A 10,429-nucleotide genomic window follows, 5' to 3' on the forward strand; every position below is an offset into this window, starting at 1 on the left:
AATTCCCAATCTGGCCCTCAAACCATCACGGTCACCTAATAATCCCCAGTTTACAATTGGCTCTTTCATCCCCCTCCTTTTCCCTGTAACTATGCCCCAGGTCGTTGCTGCAAATGAGAACGTGTTCTCAGTCAACTTACCTGGTAAAATAACTGATAAATAATAATTGACATTTTTCAAAGAGTAGGAGGGCTCCTCGTTCTTTGGCACTGCGATGGAAAAAAATATTTTCAATTATGGGAATTTATGCCAGCTTTCACAGCTGAAGTGTTTGAAATCCAATTGAGAAACTAGATCATTAGCTTGCCAGCTAGCACCCAGGGCACCTTTGTAAATAAGATTGTTATCTCTGGGTAAACAGAGGAGCCCATGTGTTTCTGGGAGAAATGGATCTCTGTGGAGCATCATGTTTTTTGTTAGTGCAAGACGGTGCCGCCGACAAGGTTAGTTTGAAACAAATTAAGGCCCTGTGCCATAGAGACTAGAAGCAAGATGGTTCTCAACTATCTAAGGTTTAGTGTTGACTTGAGGTGATGCCTGGCGGGATTCTCTTGGTTGGAATAGGTATGTTGAAAAGCCTGGTGGTTCTAGAGTAAAATATTTGAGAGCAGCTAGAAGCTGCAGCCAGGCCTCCTCTACAGTAAGTAGTCATCAATTTCTATCATAGACAATGTCAGGACATCTCAGAGACATAAGTGAACAAAAATGGAATGAGACCTTCAGTTTAAGTAAACAGATAGGCAGTAAGTAGAAAGGAGCGTTTCCCAACCCTCAGTATTTATTACTGTCACTCAGGCGTGCACACACACACACACACACACACACACACACACACACACACACACACACACACACACACACACACACACACACACACACACACACACACACACACACACACACACACACACACACACACACACACACACACACACACACACACACACACACACACACACACAGACACACACACACACACATCTCTATGAGTTACTATTTAATCTAATGTGGTAAGGTATGTTTCCTGGTCTAGATTCCAATCACATGGAAGTGTCTGCTAGGTTGTCATCACTGTCAAGGACTGCGGCATCATCACAATTATGCCGGGTGCCTTTTGCCTAACCTAATAAGATCAACAACCTGACAGACTCCTTTCTCATTGTCTCCAAGAAGCAAGAGTGTAAGTGTGACAACTGTCAGTGAATGGTTTACATGATAGGCACAAGTAATACACAGTAATAACAAACTAGGACCAGGACTCTCAGTCAACAGCAAATTCTAAATGTTCTGACAGAAAGGTACATGTATGAATGACATGTATGAAAGGGTAATCATTCAGGTCAATCCAGTGAACACAGAATAAATGTGATGTGTCCAAAGGCATCCTATTCCCTATTTAGGGCACTACATTCGAATAGGGAACCATTTGGGACTCATCCATTTACAAGCCACTCATTATCTTTCCTGTAGTTTTCATGTTCCTGTCTGGAGAGCCTGACTGACTGCCTGGTTTCCACAGTGACAATACTTCATTAGAGAAGTGGAGTGCAGAGAGGGGGTGGCTTCATGAGTAGAAATCTTAGTCGTATTATATAAGCAGTATAGAACACACAGCTACAGCTATGACACAGCAACAAACAGAGAATAACTAAATCTGCAGAATGGGACAAAAGCTCCATGAACTCCATTTGTCAAACATATTTATACTCAAGCTCAAAGAATTCAATTTATCAAAGATATTTAGCTATAATATCAAAAACATGCTCCAACCTACGCTAAAAAGATGTGCTCTGCCCAATAGCATCTATGCTCAATTTGATCAGTCGGATAAGAGCTTGTTCCCTGATTCCCATTTACTTTTGTTACCAAATAATATTTAATGTTTACCTTTTTTATTCATTGTTTTTATATGTGATGTGATGAGTGATGGTCAAATTACATATTAATTTCTAGGAACAAGACTAATATTTAATGTCAGTGTTATACAGCTTCTCCATCTCCTTCTTTGAAAACTTGTCCATTCTATGGCGTTTCTACATTGGGAATCCAAACCAAATCAATCTCTGAATCTAAATTATTTGAGATAAAAATGGCCCAACCTGTGTTTCCAATAAACCCAGGCCAAACTTTAAAGGATTATGCTGAAAAGTACAATACGAAGTATTTCAAAAACACTGCCTAGAAGGAATATTTCATCTACTGTGGTTCTATTCTTGTTTCAGACAGTTTTTTAGTGTGCAGACCAGAGCAGGGAATGATCGATAACATGGTGTGAAAAACGGCAGACAGTAAATGAATAAATGAATAGCTAGCGGATGGTACGCATCAGAAGCGAGTCATCTGGCAACATGCTACAGAAAGGATCCATCCACACAGCACTGCTATTTTACCAACACCTGTTCTGTTGTCTCTCTCACGCCCTCTCTCAGCCAACCAAGTGTGACATACAGATGCTTTTAGCTACCTAGTACAACAAGGAAACAATGTCCAGGTTTTTTTTCAGTCAAACAGTAGACAAAATCAGTTATATTCTTCAAGAATTAATGGGTATATAATTAATTTAAATGACCATAAACATTATGTTATGTCACGACTCCTACCGAAGGTGGCTCCCCTTCCCGTTCAGGTGGCGCTCGGCGGGCGTCGTCACCGGCCTACTAGCTGCCACTGATCTTTTCCTCCCCCTCCTTGTCTGTTTATTAGTTACACCTGTTGTTAATTAAGTTTATTAGTTGGGCTTTATTAGCCAGCCGGCCCACCTGCTGGGTGTACGAGATTGTTTTATGTGTACTCATGTACACGCCTGTAAGTCGCGGTTGTTCGCGTATGTGAGTTATTTTCGGGACTGTTTTAGTTCCCCTGTGTTTTGGGGCATTTGTTTTGAGTGGCGTCTGTTTTCACCTGGTTGGTGAATAAAGAAGAAGCACTACTCTGAACTCTCTGTCTCCTGTCTCCTCCTTCCTCCGCTACACCCCGGGCATTACAGGTAAATATCACAGCTTGTACCATTAACGCCTGCAGGTAAAACCGAACTGGATAATGGCACCGGAGGGTATGGCTTACGGTCTCCTAGGCAACTGTGCTATTCTGTTTGTTTTTTCGCAATGTTTGTAACTCATTTTGTACATAATGTTTCTGCTACCGTCTCTTATGACCGAAAAGAGCTTCTGGACATCAGAACAGTGATTGCTGACCTCAAACTGGACAAAAATTGTTTCATTAATTAGTCCGATGTGAAGGAAATACTGCTCTTTCGGGAACATGCCCAAATGGCCAACATGCAATCATTGGAAAATAAAATGGACGATCTACGATTAAGACTATCCTACTGTCATGACGTTGGCCTGGGTAGGTTTATGACAGTCATAAATACCTCTACCCCCTTTTTTCTCTCTCTGCCCTACTGAGGTTACATTTGCAAAACCCTTGGTTAACATAGAGATTCTGGGAACATCAGTAGGTCGGGGGAAATGAACTATATTCTGGTAATCTGAACAATTGAACATATGCGGTGGTATTTAATGAATATGATGTCAGTTCGGTTGTCATCTGAGACATTCTCATCAATGATAAGCTGACATAATTTTTTACAGTGGAATGTCTACACATCAGAGTTATCGGATTCACATGGAATTGTTGTTCAATTTAAATATGAAATTAAATGTGATTTTAGCTTCTAAAATGTGAGATGTGGGTTTTCATAAGATAGGGCTGCTCAATCAGTGGCCCGCCCTGTGAAGGGACATGGGCTATAAAACTTTTAAAACACTCCCTCCTCTCCCTTCCTATATAAGCCCTTGACGACAATAGAACTTCCTGTTCCGGGGATGAAGGACAATGGTCCTATGTCAGAATGGTTCAGATAATAACTACAGAATGAAGCCAACATCAGCGTGAGCTTTGGTTGCGAATGGTATGAACTTTGAACTCTTATTCACTACAGAAGTGATACCTCCTAGCCGTTGAGTTAGCAACCGCAGCTGCAAACGCAGGTTGGGAAGGAACAGACAGAGTATTCTGTCTACCACCCAACAACGTTACTACAACGTATCCAATTGACCACCAGAGACATTCTTCAAAGGACTCAGTTGGGCAACATGGCCTTCCATCTATCACCAACCTATCGAAGCACAGCTCAGAGTAAATACTTATTGCATTTTCCTTTTCCAAATAGGAGGTAATTTTGAATGCACAAGATACTGTATTTAAGATAGCACAGCTTCTTCCCATTGATCCTCAGTCTTCCCGCTCTTTCACGCAAACCCAGCCCCTTTTCTTTTGTGTAACAAGCTGTCATATCTGTTCCGCCCGCTAGGGACGTTATTGTAACGGCATTCTTCGTTTGTAGAAAGAGAGTCGGACCGAAATGCAGTGTGGTGGTTACTCATGACTTTAATGAAAAAAGTGACACATGAAATAACTATACAAATACAAAAACAACAAACGGAACGTGAAATCTAATTACAGCCTATCTGGTGAAACTACACAGAGACAGGAACAATCACCCACGAAATACACAGAGAAACCCCGGCTACCTAAATACGGTTCCCAATCAGAGACAACGAGAATCACCTGACTCTGATTGAGAACCGCCTCAGGCAGCCAAGCCTATACAACACCCCTACTCAGCCGCAATCCCAAATACTACAAACCCCCAATACTAAACACAACATTAAACCCATTTCACACCCTGGCCTGACCAAATATATAACGAAAACACAAAACTCTAAGACCAAGGCGTGACAGTTATCCTTTATGACGTAATTTGTAATCAAGTTATGATTAATTGTGTGTATGTGTAAGTCTGTGTGATTAGTTAGGTATTTAGTAAGTAAATAATTAAACCCAATTTTGTATTGCTGATTCAACTTGTTGGCCAGGGTTTGTGCAGATAAAATAATTTACAACTTTCAGATGAGACTGAATTAAGATGACGATTGATATTGACTGCTATTGATGTAAAATATTACTAGGTCTTTAAGAGTTTATTCGGAAGATAACAGCTCTATAAATATTATTTTGTGGTGCCCGGCTCTCTAGTTAATTACATTCACATGATTAATCACTGTATGTGATTAAGCAGTTCAATGACCACAGCTCAGCGTTCAACACCATAGTGCCCACAAAGCTCATCGCTAAGCTAGGGATCTTGGGACTAAACACCTCCCTCTGCAACTGGATCCTGGACTTCCTCACAGGCCACCCCCAGGTGGTAAGGGTAGGCAACAACACATCTACCACGCTGATCCTCAACAATGGGGCCCCTCAGGGGTGCGTGGTTAGTCCCCTCCTGTACTCCCTGTTCACCCATGACTGCGTGGCTAATCACGACTCCAACACCATCATTAAATTACATTACATTACATTTAAGTCATTTAGCAGACGCTCTTATCCAGAGCGACTTACAAATTGGTGCATTCACCTTATGACATCCAGTGGAACAGCCACTTTACAATAGTGCATCTACATATTTTAGGGGGGGGGGGTGGGGGGGGTTAGAAGGATTACTTTATCCTATCCTAGGTATTCCTTAAAGAGGTGGGGTTTCAGGTGTCTCCGGAAGGTGGTGATTGACTCCGCTGTCCTGGCGTCGTGAGGGAGTTTGTTCCACCATTGGGGAGCCAGAGCAGCGAACAGTTTTGACTGGGCTGAGCGGGAACTGTACTTCCTCAGTGGTAGGGAGGCGAGCAGGCCAGAGGTGGATGAACGCAGTGCCCTTATTTGGGTGTAGGGCCTGATCAGAGCCTGGAGGTACTGAGGTGCCGTTCCCCTCACAGCTCCGTAGGCAAGCACCATGGTCTTGTAGCGGATGCGAGCTTCAACTGGAAGCCAGTGGAGAGAGTTTGCTGACGACAACAGCATGATCACCGACAATGATGAGCCAACCTATAGGGAGGAGGTCAGAAACCTAGAAATGTGGTGCCAGGACAACAACCTCTCCCTCAATGTGAGCAAGACAAAGGAGCTGATAGTGAACTGTAGGAAAAGAAGGGCCGGACAGGCCTCCATTAACATCGACCGGGCTGTAGTGGAACGGGTCGAGAGTTTCAAGTTCCTTGGTGTCCACATCACCAACAAACTATCATCGTCCAAATACACCAAGACAGTTGTGAAGAGGAAACAATAACACCTTTTGCCCCTCAGGATACTGAAAAGATTTAGCATTGGTCCCCAGATCCTCAAAGTTATACAGCTGCACTATCGAGTGCATCACCGCCTGGTATGGCAACTACTCGACATCTGACCGTAAGACGCTACAGAGGGTACTGCGTACGACCCAGTACATCACTGTGGCCAAGCTTCCTTCCATCCAGGACCTATATATTAGGCGGTGTCAGAGGAAGGCCCAAAAAATGTTCAAAGGCTCCAGTCACAGTCTGTTATCTCTGCTACCACAAGGCAAGCGGATTTAGGTTCAAAAGGCTCCTTAACAGCTTTGACCCCAAAGACTTCTGAACAATTAATCAAATGGCCACGCAGACTATTTACATTGACCCCCCCCACTTTATTTTTACACTGCTGATATGCACTGCTTATTATCTATGCATTGTCCCTTTACCCCTACCTACATGTACACATTTCCTTGACTAAACTGTACCCCCGCAGATTGACTCGGTACCGGTACCCCCTGTATATAGCCTTGTTACTGTAAGTTCACAGCAAGGTCTACACCGGTTGTATTTGGCGCATGTGACAAATAAAATGTGATTTGATTTAAAAACAGGATTCAAGATGGATGGCAGGGATGCTGAGACCTATACCCTGGTGAAGGCAGGGCATTCTGATGTTTCTCTTCTTTCATTTTACTTCTGACAGGCCAGCCTCTCGGTCGGGGAGTGCCATTGTTTGCTTTTAACAGGCTTTCAGGCCTGCCGGTAGTGCCTGTAAGACATCCATTATGGCCTGTGAGCCCTCTCTCTCCAATCATTCGCCCATTGTCAGTTCACAGCTGACAAGCTGCCTTTTCCTCTCTGTCTACTATCTCTCAGAAAAATCAATGCGATCTGATTTTGTGCCACCCTTGTCAGAGTGCTGTCAGAGCGCTATCTGAGTAATTAGAGTGGGATTTTTCTGAAATGCCATCGGCCGACAGACATGAACTCTTCCATTTTGTATGTGCATAGGTGATGCTCAATGTCCACACAAGGCCATAACAAGGGAATTGAATGAAAGAAGAAATAAACAAGTGGAATAAACCAGTCGAGTGCAGGTTATCTAAAGGCCATCAGAGGGTTTGTAGTGGTTAGTAGCTCACAGAACCTGCCAGCCAGGCAGCCAGGCAGCCAGGCCTCCTGAGGATGCCAGAGCCAGAGACATGGATCTGAATGGACAGGAGGGGACAGCATACAGGGTGCAAAGCCGATACCGGCTGTGATGAATTTCTCACTAGGCGAACATATCCCCTGAGTCAGCGAATCAGTCTGGGCACTGTGAGTGGTCAAGTTAAGGAAGGCAGGCAGAGGAGATAGAGTCATCTTAAGCACCTGCACACAAAGTTCAAGAGAACTCCAGCTTGAGAGCACTCCAGAACTTAGAGCGGGTCATTTTAGTGCCAAGAAGTATGAAAGGATATTTCGATAGAAAATAGAAAAAAAACTCTAAAACGTTGAGAATTTATACACAGGGGACCCCCAAACCTCTGTGTCAGCACTCCTACCTCCCACTGAAAGCTGTTCAATAAATCTCAGCCCTGTTGCCTCTCAGCCCTGAAAAGTGCCTCCAAACAAACTTGTTAAGCAGGAATTTGAGTTGTGTTTTTGTGGTATATATCACAGCTATCTGGGTACCTCTCCAGAGGGGGTGGATGCTGGAGAGATTGAGAAGGTACTTAAATGTGTATTATTGCCATGTCAAGTGGGGGAAAGTGGCCAGGATCATCGTGTTACTGGTCAGAGCTGTCGAATGAGAGCCCTTATCCACATAAGCTCTGCCTCTCCAGCCAAGCAAGAGACATTGTGATATATTACCCCAGCTGCCCGCCTGGAGTTCATTGGCTGAAGCCATCAAGCTGCTCTCCACACACTCACACACCACTTCCAGCACCTATATCAGTACAGTTTAGAGATGGTTCTTGAATGCCTTCAGCAGGGGGGCTGCCCCTTTACTGCCTCAATATCACAGGTTCGCAAAGTTCGCAAACATGGTCATACACACACACACACACACACACACACACACACACACACACACACACACACACACACACACACACACACACACACACACACACACACACACACACACACACACACACACACATATATAAACACATGCAGTCCCTAAGTGACTCCCTAGCAAGGAAACTGTAGTTTATCTGTGCTGCAGTTTATCCCCCATAATGTATTATTCAAGGCCCACTCCTGGTAAAAGGCTCAATAATGTATCAGATAAATAGGATATCTGATGTTAAGCATGTGGCCCATATCCAGTGACCAGGCTTAAGTAGGATTACTTCATGAGCAGAGCACCTCAATGGCTAAGAGCAGGGGAAGGAAGGCCACACAGTAATCTGGGCCTGCAATCACAAAGAAGAGAAGAAAGGCCTCCATTATCAGAGAGGAGAGGCAGGAGTCGGACGCATTTATTAATTCTCTATACTGACGTGTAAGGAAGTGGAAATCAATCAATAAGAAGAGAGGGGGGAAGAGATTGAAGGGACCAACTCTGATCTGGTTGGTTGTAACATCTTATAACATTATAGTGTGGTTTTGATCCAACTATCAACCCACTAAACTACAACCATGAGAACCATACATCACTGTAGTTTGGTTGCTGCCTCTTCATCTCATCTTTCTTGATTTAAAACATGAATCACTCTAACATTATATTACCCAGCTGGGGCGGCAGGGTAGCCTAGTGGTTAGTGTGTTGTGTTGGACTAGTAACCAAAAGGTTGCAAGTTCAAATCCCCAAGGTACAAATCTGTCTTCCTGCCCCTGAACAGGCAGTTAACCCACTGTTCCTAGGCTGTCATTGAAAATAAGAATGTGTTCTTAACTGACTTGCCTAGTTAAATAAAGGTTTTAAAAAATCATTAAAACAAAGCCATGAGATTAAATAGCAATATTTTAATATCCTGAAAATCAAGTATCTTGTCTGTATTGTTCATCAAGTGGTGGCATCCCACACTGCCTGTTGTGTTTATTTCCAGGTAATTGGATCAAGCTATCAAGCATGTGAATCCTCCACACCTCCACACCCTTCAACAAGACTTGTTTTTAGAACCGTTAAGGGTGAGATACCAATAGACATATGTTACAGCATCAAACAACAGATGCATGCTCCAGGACCAACAAAACAATAGTTAACTTTTTTGATAGAAGACAAAATTGTTGGAGGAGTGATGTTTGTAATGTTGGTTTCCTATTGGTAGGTTAGTTCATGGGTAAGTCTACCTGAAACCCAGAAAATAATGATTGTGGCCATTTATAAGCCTAAAGGGATGGTTTCTTCCCAGAAAAGCATAATGATTATAATTGTTCCATTGATATTTATCTGTGCTGCAAAAAGCTTTTTCTGTGTTGTAGAGGATCACACAAAAGTAAAAAGGAGAATATTACATTACATTAAAGAGATGATCTACTGGTTTAATATTTTCCTTCCTAAACGTACCTTTTCCTTCACATGTATGGTGTTATGAGAATCCAAATCCTTGTGGCCGTGCTCATTAGCCCATTCTTAATGTTTTCATAATCAATGTTTCCAGCTCAGCCTTTTCTCCGCACTGCTTCAATTGATCTCATTAATTGGTAGCTCTGTGACAAGGATGAATACTTAAAGGTTTCAGTCGCTCAAGAGAGAGAGAGCGAGAGAGAGAGACAAAGAGAGAGAGAGCGAGAGGCTTGGATGTCCTAATATGATTGCAGACTACAGTGGTGGTGTGGTGTAATTGCTAGTTTAGAGATTATTTTATTGTGTATGACAGCAGATGGGGAATAGTAGAGATGACAGCTTGGGCTCCAGGCACGCAACACTGACTGTGGCTCCGCTGTGCTGTCTGACTGGCTGCCTCTGCCTGCCTCACAGATGCTCCTTTTTAATATTTTATTCAGACCTACATGAGTTCAAATGATTTAGCTGCTGATTGAGTTTGCCTGATGCAAAAGAACTCACAGAAAAGTCCCGCAAGGTCAAACCTCGTCCACCTGGCACTCCAGGTAGGCTAAAGACAAACGCTTAGTGTCTGAAAGATTTCAGATAGTATTTGAACCCAGGTCTGCTTCTATTCAGATCAATCACACAGACACCCATAAAATGTCAGCTGCAATGCACACTGGGAATGAATAACTAGAGGGGTCGATGCAAGGCTGGCATTATGGGCCAGGCCCTAGGGGGCCTGTACCTTCTTGCCCATCCCCCAAAAATATTGAAATATTGATAATTTTTTGGGACGGAGATGCACGCCAACAGAAAGATGCATGAATCTCAG

At 43.2% G+C, this 10,429-nt stretch overlaps 1 long non-coding RNA gene across 1 annotated transcript in view; it reads right to left on the reverse strand.

Annotated features, from left to right (window-relative positions):
- LOC124001156 overlaps positions 1 to 9,731 on the reverse strand; it is a 47,043-nt gene extending 37,312 nt beyond the window's left edge. The window contains exon 1 of the long non-coding RNA XR_006832745.1: positions 9,613 to 9,731. This is a non-coding gene — a long non-coding RNA (uncharacterized LOC124001156). The remainder of the gene's footprint in view (positions 1 to 9,612) is intronic.
- Positions 9,732 to 10,429: the final 698 nt, after the last annotated feature.

Source organism: Oncorhynchus gorbuscha, linkage group LG17 (genome assembly GCF_021184085.1).
Source record: "Oncorhynchus gorbuscha isolate QuinsamMale2020 ecotype Even-year linkage group LG17, OgorEven_v1.0, whole genome shotgun sequence".
Lineage (NCBI taxonomy): Eukaryota > Metazoa > Chordata > Actinopteri > Salmoniformes > Salmonidae > Oncorhynchus > Oncorhynchus gorbuscha.